Genomic DNA, 11,734 nt, shown 5'->3' on the forward strand with positions numbered 1-11,734 from the left:
TGACGTAGGAGCAGGGCCCGTGTCAGTTGGGACTTTGGGGATCCACAGCAAGGCATTCCCCTCATAGTAGCCTTGTGCACGCAGCAGGATTTTAGGGATCCATATTTGTTTAACCACGCGGTGCTTGTGATGATGGCGTTTTGGTCTTCTAGGTTTAGGTTTGTAGGTGTTCTGCGGACCCGCGCATCTAGTTCTAGGCTGATCTCGAGGCTTCTTCGGCACCCATTGCAAGCGAGTCTGTTGGGGTTTTTCCTTAGGTTTGGTGGGTCGCGGTGCATGGGGATCTGGGTGTAGTAAATATGCACGGCCGTCCTCCTTAGTCCTAGGTGCGGCTATTTCTATCGGTGGCCCGTTGAGCGATACTGGGGTTACGAGGCGCTGGCTGAAAGTCGTGACAATAGCCATATTCCTGATTGTTAGGTGGATGCATTGTGACTCATAATCAACATTGCAACGGATCTGCTTTTTAAAAGTTCGCCCGAGCAATGACTCTGTGCCTGCCTCCCTGGCATCGGGTAGGACATAGAATAGCATGGGAATAGTTTTAGTCTCGATAGAAATGGCAACCCTGCATGTGCCGACGATCGGGTAGGATTGGGCCCAATATGGGTTCAATCTGGCTGTTGTGGGATGAAGCATTGGTGTGCCAAGTTGGGTCCAATGCTCATGTATCAAAATGTTAAAATCCGCCCCCTCGTCAATCAGGGCATTGAAGGAGCACGTTTGCTTTGGCCGTGACCGTGATGCAGAGGTAGGCGGGTTCTACAGGCTCCTCCTCGTTCTCGCCGATTTCCGTAAGTGTGGCTACTCGTATTTTAACGTGCGTTTCCACCATTGGTTGTTCATGCAGTGGGTGAGTGGGCGGATAGTACTTTTTGATTCGACTGCCGTTAAAGAAGCCCATTCCCTCACCATCCAATGTTTCCAGCTCAACATTACCAGTTCGGCTGATTGTGCGGACCTTAAAGGGCTCGAGACCTCTGAATTTCATCTTCTGTTTGTGTCCTTTAACTGAGTAGAGGAGCACTAGGTCTCCCGGCTCAAACTCTCGCTGCTTGACGTGTTTGTCAAACCAGCTTTTGCATCTAGCTTTCTCACAGATAAGTGCATGGGTGGCTAGGAGATGCACCTCTGATAGGCGTTCTAGCTCGACTAGGCATTGCGTCCATGCCTCCCTCCCCTCCCATCGTTCTTGGAGTGCTATCCGCAGGCTAGGGATGAAGAATTCTAATGGAAGAATAGCTTCGGTCCCATAGGTTAGCCTAAAAGGCGTTTGTCCGACGGCCGTCTTATAAGCTGTTCGGTAGGCCCACATGGCTGCCATCAACTTGTTATCCCAGTCACTTCGTGAGGCTGAGACTACTTTGGTCAGGACAGTGATGAGAATTTTGCTGGTTGACTCAGCTTGGCCGTTAGCCTGAGGGTAGTATGGTGAGGATTTGCAATGGATGATGAGGAAGGTGGATAGGAGAGGGCTATCACTTCGTTGATGAAGTGCATTCCCTGGTCGCTAACCAATTCCATGGGGCAACCAAAACGCGAGATTACTTGCTCCCATAAAAACTTGGCAGTTGTCCTAGCGTCGTTTTTCCGTGTGGCCCTTGCCTCCGCCCATTTGGTGAGGTAGTCCGTGGCCACCACGATGTATCTAGCCTGTGAATATTGTGCCGCAGGGCTGATGGATCCTATAAAGTCAATTCCCCACTTTTCGAAAGGTTGGCGGGCGATGACCGGGGTTAACTCCATCTGATCTTTACGGACCGGGACCCTTGTCCGTTGGCACTCGTCGCAATGTTTGACAAATTGTGAGGCATCACTGAAGAGCATGGACCACCATAGCTGGGACTGCAACACCTTTCGTGCTGTAGTATCCCCGCTTAAAGTTCCCTCCTACAATACCGTTGTGCGCCTCTGAGAGCACATCATGCATCTCATGCTCACATACGCATCTACGTAGCAGACCGTCTTGCCCCAGCCTATAGAGCTGGCCTGCAATCAACTGATAGGGCTGGATCTTTAGGATTAATCGCCTAAGCCGTGCCCGTTCTATTGGTCATTCGGGCAGCCCATGCTCGAGTACTTGGACTATGTTGTCTGCCCAGTATGGTGTCAGGTCGGCCCTGAATAGTTCTTTTTCGCCGGATATGTGGAATAAGTGGTTGTCTGGTAATTCGTCCACTATGCCTTGTCCAGCAGCTTCTCTTGTGGGTACTCGGGACAGATGGTCAGCCATGTAGTGCTGTTTTCCCTTCCGTACTACCACTGAGAAGTCGAATTCCAGGAGCAAGAGAAGCCATCGGGCTATACGTCCTGTAGCACAAGGTTTGTTGACTAGATAGAGCAGGGCTTGATGGTCTACAAAGAAGGTGAAGGGGGTGGCTAGCAGGTAATGCCGGAACTTCTTCAAGGCGAATACCATGGCTAATCCCTCCCTTTCCATTGTCGAATAATTCATCTCTGTTTCAGTGAGCTGCCTGCTCGCAAAACTCACTGGGCAATCTAAGTTATGCTCACCAGGTTGGCACAGCACTGCCCCCACGGCGAACTTAGAGGCGTCGATGTGTACGTGAAATGACATAGTCCAATCTGGGGGTCGTAGGATAGGTGCCGTTGTTAGGGCTTTTTTCAGTTCCTCGTAGGCTCATTGGCAGGCTTCGGTCCACTCGAAGGCAATTAGCAGCTTGTACAATGGCCTAGCGATCAGTGCGTAGTTCAGTACAAACCGCCGGTAGTATCCTGTGTGACCTAAGAAGCATTGAACTCCCCTATAATTACTTGGGGGTGGGAGGTCCACGATAACCTTGACCTTTGAGAAGTCTGTGCCAATGCCGTTCTTGGATACCACGTGTCCCAAGATGCAGCCGTGCTTTACCCAAAATTGACATTTCAGGGGGTTGAGAGAGAGACGGTATAAACGACACCGTTCAAAGACCGCGCGGAGTTTTTCGAGATGTTGGTTCTAGGTCGAATGGACACACAGGTCATCGACGAAGACCTCTAACTCCTTGCGAAGCATGTCCTTGAATATGGTGCACATGAGGCGTTGAAAGGTGGCGGTGGCATTGGTTAGCCCAAATGGCATGACCACATAGGCAAAGACGCCCCACTCAGTGGCGAAGGCGGTCTTGTGCCTATCCGCAGGGTGCACTTGCACCTGATTGTATCCCGAGAAGCCATCCAGGAAATTGTAGGCTTCCTTACCTGCCACCCTCTCAAGCATGTGCTCGGTGTACGGTAAGGGGTAGTTGTCTCTCTTTGTCGCTGCGTTTACTTTCTTGTAATTGACGCACACTCGAATCTTGCTATTTTTCTTCATCACAATGACTATGGGTGATACCCAATCCGTGTGCTCAATTTCGTAAATGAATCCGACTCGCATCAACTTGTCAATTTCCTCCTTGACAGCATGGGCGTGCTTTGGATTCATGGGGTATGGTCGCTGCTTGACCGGCATTGCATCCGTTGTCATGGGTATGTTGTGAGTCACAACACTCGGATCTACCCCTCGTAGCTCATCTAAAGACCAAGCAAACACATCCCGGTACTCCCACAAAAGAGTGATGAGGCTGGATTCTTCCTCCGTGGTCAAGTCCTTGGCAATGAACACTGGTCGGGGTGTTTCTCGTTCCAAGGCTAGGTTTATCTCCTTGACCTTGGCTGGCCCTTTGATGGGTTCGCGGGTTTGCCCTTGGCTCTTGGCACTTAGCAGAACCACCACCCTGTCCCCTCTTTTGAATTTCGAAAAGCGCTTAGGGAGGTCTTGTGGCTTCCTTTGCTCCTCCAATCGCACATCGTTGGGATGCTCTGCTTCATTCTGCCGTAACTGTCGGCGTCTCAGGTGGATGGGTAAGTCTCCCCTAGTGCGTCTGGTCATGGGTGGCCTAGGGATTTCTGGGTCATCCTCTGAAGTAACTTCAGATTCAGAGTCGAATTCCCCATTTTCACTAGGGGAGGTGGTCTCCCCTAGCGGCCGCAGTTCGGATGGCGACTCGGTTCTAAGCATGGCTACCGTTTTTGGTTGGGTCAGGCCGGCCTGCTTAAAATCCACAGCTCCCATCTGTTCCAACCAAGCACGATCGCATTTCGCACACATGACCCCTTGGTCCATTCTAAGGGCCGGCATCGGCTGTGGTTTTGCATCTGCTCGGATTTGCTCAATCTCTCGCTCTTCGGTGTCATATTCTACGGTGTCCATCTCGCCCTCACTTCCTTCATCGAAGGGTTGGCAATCTTCGTATTCGTCGCTGAAATCCGCCTCGCTGGACTGCTCATCGTCCCCCAAGGCCTGCACTACCTCATTTTGTTGGTCGGGGACCAATGCCCAGTTGTATCTGAGATTTAGTTCGTGCACTCTGGTCCACTTCCATTCAGGTTCTTCCAAGAGGTCTTGGAGCGGCTTGAGATTGGTGGTTGCGTTGCGCGCCAGTCGGTCCGTTAGGTGCCCCAGTATTCCCTGGAGTTCTCTCCTATTGGATGGCACTTGGGAGGCGACCGTCATGGAGGCTTGCTGCCATCATGTAGACAGGTGTAGGCTGTGTTTCTCTTGGCTTGCCAATTGTTTTGACAGCCTGCTCGTACACTTCATGATCTAAGAACGGTAGATCAAGTGTAGCGAGAACGTGCATCCAATCCCGCTGGTCCTCTAGGCAAGGGATATACTTTGTCAAGGACCCGTAGGGTTCCTTGTTCTGGGTGGTTCCTTTGAGTAGAGTAGAGATGGCATCCAGGTCGACTGGTGAGGTCTTCCAAGTGTCCATCTCTATTCTCACAGTGTTAGTTCGGTTGCCCAGGAAGATCAGGCTGTTACCCCAGTCTTCGATGACTCAGGCATTGCGCATCTAGGGTCGACCCAATAAGATATCATAGTCCACTCCCTTCATGACGATGAAGTCGACAGAGAACTGGACTCCTGCAATCTTTACTGGCCAATTCTTCAAGACCCCGAATGGTCTCACTCACATGCCATTTGCTAGCGTGACGTTAAACCGAGCAGTTTCGACGGGCGGGTTTCCCCACTTCTGTAGCACTGCATGGTTAAGCACATTGACCCCAGCTCCTGTGTCTAAGATCCCCTTTCTCGTTGTGTCCCCCAAGGCTAGGACTGGCAGGACTGCGTGCATTTTCGAGCCCTCCCAGAAGGCGTTGATGTGCAAGGATTTAGGGTCTGAGTGTAGCGTCAAACTTGGTAAATGCGTTTCCGCATCCTGGTCTTGAGCATTTCCCGGAGCTTGCTCGTGTGGTCTTTCGACCCACTGTTTGAGGTCCTGCCATAGGGTAGAGTGCTGCCTGAGCAGCTCTCCCAGTGCAACCGTTACAGGGCTGGTCACTAGTGTGGTTAGGAGATTGCTAAGCACTCGTCCTTCCCTTTGTTCACACTCTCCGAGCCAATGGCCACGGCTGTCCTGTGGTTCTGTTACGTCTAGGCTTGGCCTTGTCGGCACTGCTTGTGGCGTAGTAGCCTCGGCAGACTTAGGTTGGGGTAGCGATAACGGCACACTCATGCTGGAGAGGTCCTCAATCTCATCCTCCGTGATGGGCTCGACATCCTTGAGGTGCTGTTGAGCCTCCCTCACCCATTCCTTCACCTTTTCTATGGCTTCCAATTGCCGCCTGGGGTGTGGGTATTCCCCTACCTTAGCGCTTTCCTGTTGGGCAGTTCTAGGGGCTGAAGTCTCTGCCTCTGCGTCTGAGACTTTCTTTCCGTGGGGTAAGGTCGTAATGCTATTGGTTTTTAGTGCGACCTTAGCCTCTGACCTCTTCTTTTTCCACCTAAGGCTTTTCTTTCCTACTGAGGTAGCGTCGAGATTGCTAGGTCCTGGCAGAGAGACGCCGGCCTGCTTCATTTGTGCTCGGGTCATCACTCGTAGGGGGATAGGTGTGACCTCCCCATCGGGGTTTTCAACACCAAACAGTCCCAGTAGGACAGACGGCAAATTAGCTGTACCGGAAGGCGGCTTCCGTTTTGGGCAATCTATGAAAATATGAGTGATTCCGCACTCTGCACACCTTTGGTCAGCTTTGTCCCTACTTTGCTGCTCTCTTTCTGGGCAGCGTGATGAGACGTGACCGGGATGTCCACATGTCCAACAAGTGACTGGATCCTGTGGCTGCCCTCCCAAGCCCCTACCCCGTCCTCGTCCTAGTGCCATCACCGGTACTGGTCGGTAATCCATGAGGATTGCATTGCCCTCGTCATCATGCGAGACGTAAGGGTATATGTAGGTTTCTTCGTCACTGGGCTCCTCTACGTAGTGCACGGGAGCATCGCTCGGTGGGTGGGTCACATAGGGACCAGGCGGTCTAGGAATACCGGTAGGATTTATGTCTAGCCTAGGGACCGCTGGCTTCGTGTCATTAGGTACTAGTAGGGCAAGAGGAGCTCCCCTTCCCTAGAATGGATGTGGCCTGTTAGCCGAGTAGAGCTGGCCATAGGGCTGCGTGTATGGTAGTCTTCGTGGTAGTCTGCAATGTGCGGCATCATGGCCGAACCTTCCGCAGTTAGCGCAGGGTCTTGACCTAGGGTCTTGACATTCTGCTGGCAGGTGGTTTCCTCCGCAGTACATGCACTGGACGTGCAGACGCGTAGGTCGCCTTAACATGTCTTGTATTTTGGCCAGTTCTGTCTTGACCTCGGCCAAGCCGTGGTCCGTCTCGGCGGCCTTCCCCTTATCGTGGGACGATGCGTTGGATCGCTCGCTAGAGGTTGGCATTCGTTCTAAACTCCGTGGGTTGATTTCTTCTGGGTTCGAGCTCCTGGAGCTCTGCTCCCTCAACTGGTCATCGACCCTAATGGCTTCCTCAAAAACCCTAGCCACTACGTCCCTTTGCAAGCTCGAGTTGCCTGCTAGTGCTTTGTACAATTCTTCATCCCGAATCCCGCTGATGAACACGGTTGACACTGCCCTGTCAGTCGGTCTTTTGCCCAAGGGGATTCTCTTAAGGAGGCTTCTCACGTGGGTCACATAGTCACAGATGCCCTCCTTCTCCTTCTGCTTGACGTTCATTAGACGTACTAGCAGGTTGTCAGAGTATCCGGGTTCGGCAAACCTCTTGACAAAAAGGTCCTTGAGGTTATTGAATTTGGCTCGTTCTATAGCATCTAGGCTCGTATACCACGTCCTACCCTTATCGCTTAAGCAAAGTCCGAATGCTTGCGAACATTGGGCCTGGTCGTTGAGGCCATTGGCTTCGCAGACCTGCTCGAACTGCTCAACAAAGCTGTACGGGTCGTCAGGTGGCTGGTACTTGTTGAGTTGCTTAGCGACGATAGGTATTTTGGCTTGGCTCTTTGAACCCTGGGTTGCCCCTAGTCCTGCAAGTAGTGAGGTTGCTAGCGCAGCGGCATTTTGTTCCACCGCAGTGTTATCGAGCAGCCGTTTCATGAGGAGCTCGCCCAGCGTTAGGTCTTCCTCGAGTGCTCTTTCCTGGTCCGTTCGGTTTCGGCCAGCCAAGTTCAACACTCGCTGCACCTCATGCAGCTCCATGCTTTGCCTTAGGCTCCTGGCTTGTTGGTCCCTATTATAGTCTGCTATGCCCTGCAATGCCTTGCGGGCTAGCCTCCTCTCCTCCTCTAGGTCCGCAATGATTGCCTCCGCCATCCTGCCATGGTGTTCGTACCTGGCATGCGCATCGTAACTGCTCATCATTTGCTGTATGGCTTCCGGAAATGTGCTAACATCTAGCTCCCCTGCAAACCGATGATATGAGCCTCCCTCTGTCATGGTGAAATTCTCGCGCCTGGTTGTAAGTCAGATCCTTGTCATTGTCGCTCCTTGCTTGATCCTGCCTTGCGCTCTGTGTTTTTGTTACGCTTGGGTTTTCTCCTAGTGGTGGGTTTTTTGGCAATTTATCTGAGTGAGTTCTTTTTAATTTTTTAATGCAGTGCTCAACTTAGGGTCACTCGTGAGTGTGTTGCTCCTCGTGCACTCGTGCTCAATCAGGCTTTCGACTTTCCTAAGTGTTCTTCAAGTGCGGAAATTCAATCAGAGTGCTGTGAGTGCTTCCCCTGCGTCTTACTCACTCTTGCTCGTTTTGGGCCTGACAGGCTTTGCTACTCTAGTCCTGGCCACCTTATGGGTCACAGGGTCCTATGCTGCTTCCTGTTGCTCACGTGGGGGTGGGCCACTGGGGGAGTGCCCCAGTGTGTCCCTGGATGGGTCAGGTTTTGTTTTGGTTTGACTCTAGGAATCGGACGTCCGATTTACCAGTGGTCCGATTTACCAGTGGTCCGATTGTGGGGATCGAACCAGGTATGTTAGGGCGAAGTGGGGGTCTTAGGGCCCGCGTGTCCGATTCTCAAGAATCGGACGGGCGAGTGTGCGAGGAATCGGTCCGATTCTAGGTGGTCCGATTCTAGGCGGTCCGATCCTAGGCGGTCCGATCCTAGGCGCCGATCCTAGGCGGTCCGATTGTGGATGGGTCCGATTCTAGGGATCGGACCGGACATGGTCCGGTTCGACTGGTGACGTGTATTACTTCGTCCGATCGGACCAGGTGGGTCCGAGTCAAAGCGTCCGAGTGGTCTGAGTGGTTGAGTCGGACAAGTTGGTCCGAGTGTCCGATTCTAAAAATGGGAGGGTCAGTCCGAGTGCCATGTGGCACGTCCGATCGGGACCAGTTAGTCCGAGCCTAGTGATTTGGCGGGTCGTTCCGATTGCGGACGATTGTCCGAGTGTCCGATTCTGGGAATCAAACACTGGGTCGGACGTCCGATTCCGCCAGTCCGATGAGTGGCGCACATCGACTTGCTCGATTTTCACTAGGTGTATTATCCTATTGGTCGTGCGATTACCCTGCGACAGAGCTGAAGTGGGACAGAAGAGATCAGTTACCTGAAGTCGCCGAATGCGATGTCCTCCTAGCTCCGGTCGATCGGACGGCTGCCCAGCTCACTCACTCTCTCACTCTCTATCTCTCTCGCTCTCCGTTGATTGGAAATGGGGTCCTCTTGCCCTCCCAGAGTTTATACCCTACTAGTTCTGCCCTACACACTACAGGTTCCTTCCCTGGCGTTTCCTATGCCGTTACCTTGCATCTACTCCATTTTTTCCCTTTGTTTCCTGTGGTTTTTCCCTTGTTTCATAGCAGCAGCCCTCTGCCTTTTCGTGTGTGATTTCCTACTGCTAATCTATCCTAAACACATCCTGAATCGAAAGCAAAACACTGAACTAATTTCTCCATGTTTTCCAGTCATTAATAACCAGATTGTTCCAAAACACTTACCTGTTCTGAAGATCAAAAACACCCGACTTCCTACCTATCTCAAGCTCCGTTTCAGGATGAATGCCCTACTTTGATGCTCGATATGGGGCGCGCGAGTGCTCGAGCTTGAATCCGTTGGTCTCGGCAACGGAACCAAAATGTGGGAGCTTTCGCTCAACCGCCAAGGCCCACGGACCGCTTATTGTTTCAAGCGTTCCAAGCAAGCTCGCATGGCTATCTCTCACCTAGCCGATGCGCCGTCGATCCTACGAATGCAGTGAACTTACCTTGATGCTTGATCGAGTGCCCTCCTCTCTCTCACACTTCGGTAGCTCCACGATTCTTGATGCTAGCTCAAGCATCCTCAAGCCTCCTCCATCTCCAAGCCTCATCCTCCATAGCCACGTGCGCAAGAGAAGAGAAGAAAAGAGAAGAGGAGAAGGGGAGAGGAGATGGTGGAGAGCTTCACCCTCTTGATTCCTCACTCTCTCACACACTCACTCCCTCACACTCTCACACTCCCTCTCTTAAGAGCATACACAAGCAAGAAGGAGAGAAGAAGAGAGGAAGAAGAAGACTAGTTTTGCCACACCAAAGAATGAGCTCTTCATTCACTTTTCAACTTTATATACAAAACCCTACTTCCCTTTTGGGTGGTCATTCCCTTTTTCCCTTTTTTACATGGCCGGTCATAGCCCAGGCCCTGTTTTCCATTGTCCTTTTATCTTCCTTGCTTCCTTTTCACTACCCTTCTATATTTACAAATCGCACGGGTGAGAGCCCGGCACTCTTTTACAAGATTTTAGGGTGCGCTTTTTATGCGCCTTTCCCTTTTGGTGGTTGCCTTGGCCTTTAACGGTTGTCCTTGCGCTTTTGGCCTTTTCTCCTTCTTTTCCTTCCGTCGGGTTACCTTTTTTCCGCCTTTGCCCTGCGTCTTTTCCAATTTCTTTCGCTCTCTTCGTGTTGGGGTTAACAATGGCTGATGAGAGTTTAAGACAACCTAAAGGTTGCATTACTAAAGTCCATGTGACCGTTGCCAAGTGGAATGCATTCTAGGCGTTAGGGTCATTAGGTTTGCTAGTTGATCTAGCTATCAAGTATTGCTAAGGTAGGCCATGAATTTTACAAGCAGATTGTTAGGTTGATATACCTGATGGTGGTCGGTTGATCTTTGGTAGAGGTGTCTGACATGTAGTGGTAGATGCCTATCCTGAATCTCCTCAAAGTGAGAGAGTTCCTTTGTCCTCATTAGAGTTAGATACATTAGATGCTCCATTTACTAGTGAGACGTCATCCAGTGATGAATCCAACAAGGGCTCCACTACAGAGAATATCTATCAAATAACCTTGAATGAGCAATAGAGGCTTAGGAGAGGATAAGAGATGCATATGTAATTGAGTTAGACCTTGGCACAATGAATGCTTCACAGCCAATCAAATTATGATCCATTCTCAATTTGGAAGAAATGAAGGACTATGTGTCCTTGATTCAAGAATTCTGCAACATCTTTGCTTGGAGCTAAGAGGTATTCCTCCCAACCTCTGACTATTCATACGATCCCCTTAAAGGAAGGTAGTTGCCCTATGCGTCAAAAAGGTGTATGTCTTTTGAACTAAGAGATGGGCTATTTGAAGAATTAACAAAACTACAAAAAGCTGGCTTGATATTTCTAGTTCAACACACAAAATGGTGTTCACAAGTTGTTATTAGGAAAAAGAAGAATAATCAGATTTGGCTTTGCATAGATTTTAGAGATCTTAATAAGCAAATAGTTAAGGATTACTATCTGTTGCACTTCATTGACCAGATTTTGGATCAATTAGCATGTAGGGAAATCTATTTGTTTATGGATTGCTTTATTGTGTACAACCAAATGACTATTGCTAAGGAATACAAATCTAAAACGATGTCTTTTACTATCTTTGATACCTTTGCGTATCATGTGATGGCCTTTGGTCTATGCAATGCAACTGGTTCTTGGCGACGAATAGTTGATAAGATCTTTGGTGATATCTCCCTAGAGGAGTTAAAATTATTTATTGATAATCTGGGGGTAGCCACCACTAAGGAAAGGCAACTTGTCATTCTAAGAAAGTGTTTTGAGCATTGTAGACAGTTCTACATTGCTCTTAATCTAGAAAATGCATCTTTCGGGTGCCCTTACTAGGCCATGTGGTTAGTTTGGCCAGTATTGTGAGACCCTAAAAAAATAAAGGTTATAGTCACTATGAGCCTACCACAAACTCCAAAAGAGGTACATAGATTTCTATCATTTGTGGGATATTATCAAAGATTTATTAATGCACTGGCAGAAAGAGCATTGCCATTGATAAACCTCCTATCGTTTAACTGTCTTTTGAGTGGAGTGAAGCATGCGAAGTATCCTTTGAGGATGCGAAGCAAGAACTAGTGAAAGTGCCAATTCTAAAAGAACCTAGATGAGGTGAAGTTTTCTATATATTTTTAGTAGCCACAATGCATAGTATCAGCTTAGTGTTTAGACCAAATTTAGAAAGAGAAATGGTATCATCC

This window comes from Lygodium microphyllum, chromosome 9 (genome assembly GCF_053477565.2).
Source record: "Lygodium microphyllum isolate KBCC chromosome 9, Lygodium_microphyllum_v1.1.10, whole genome shotgun sequence".
Taxonomy (NCBI): Eukaryota; Viridiplantae; Streptophyta; class Polypodiopsida; order Schizaeales; family Lygodiaceae; genus Lygodium; species Lygodium microphyllum.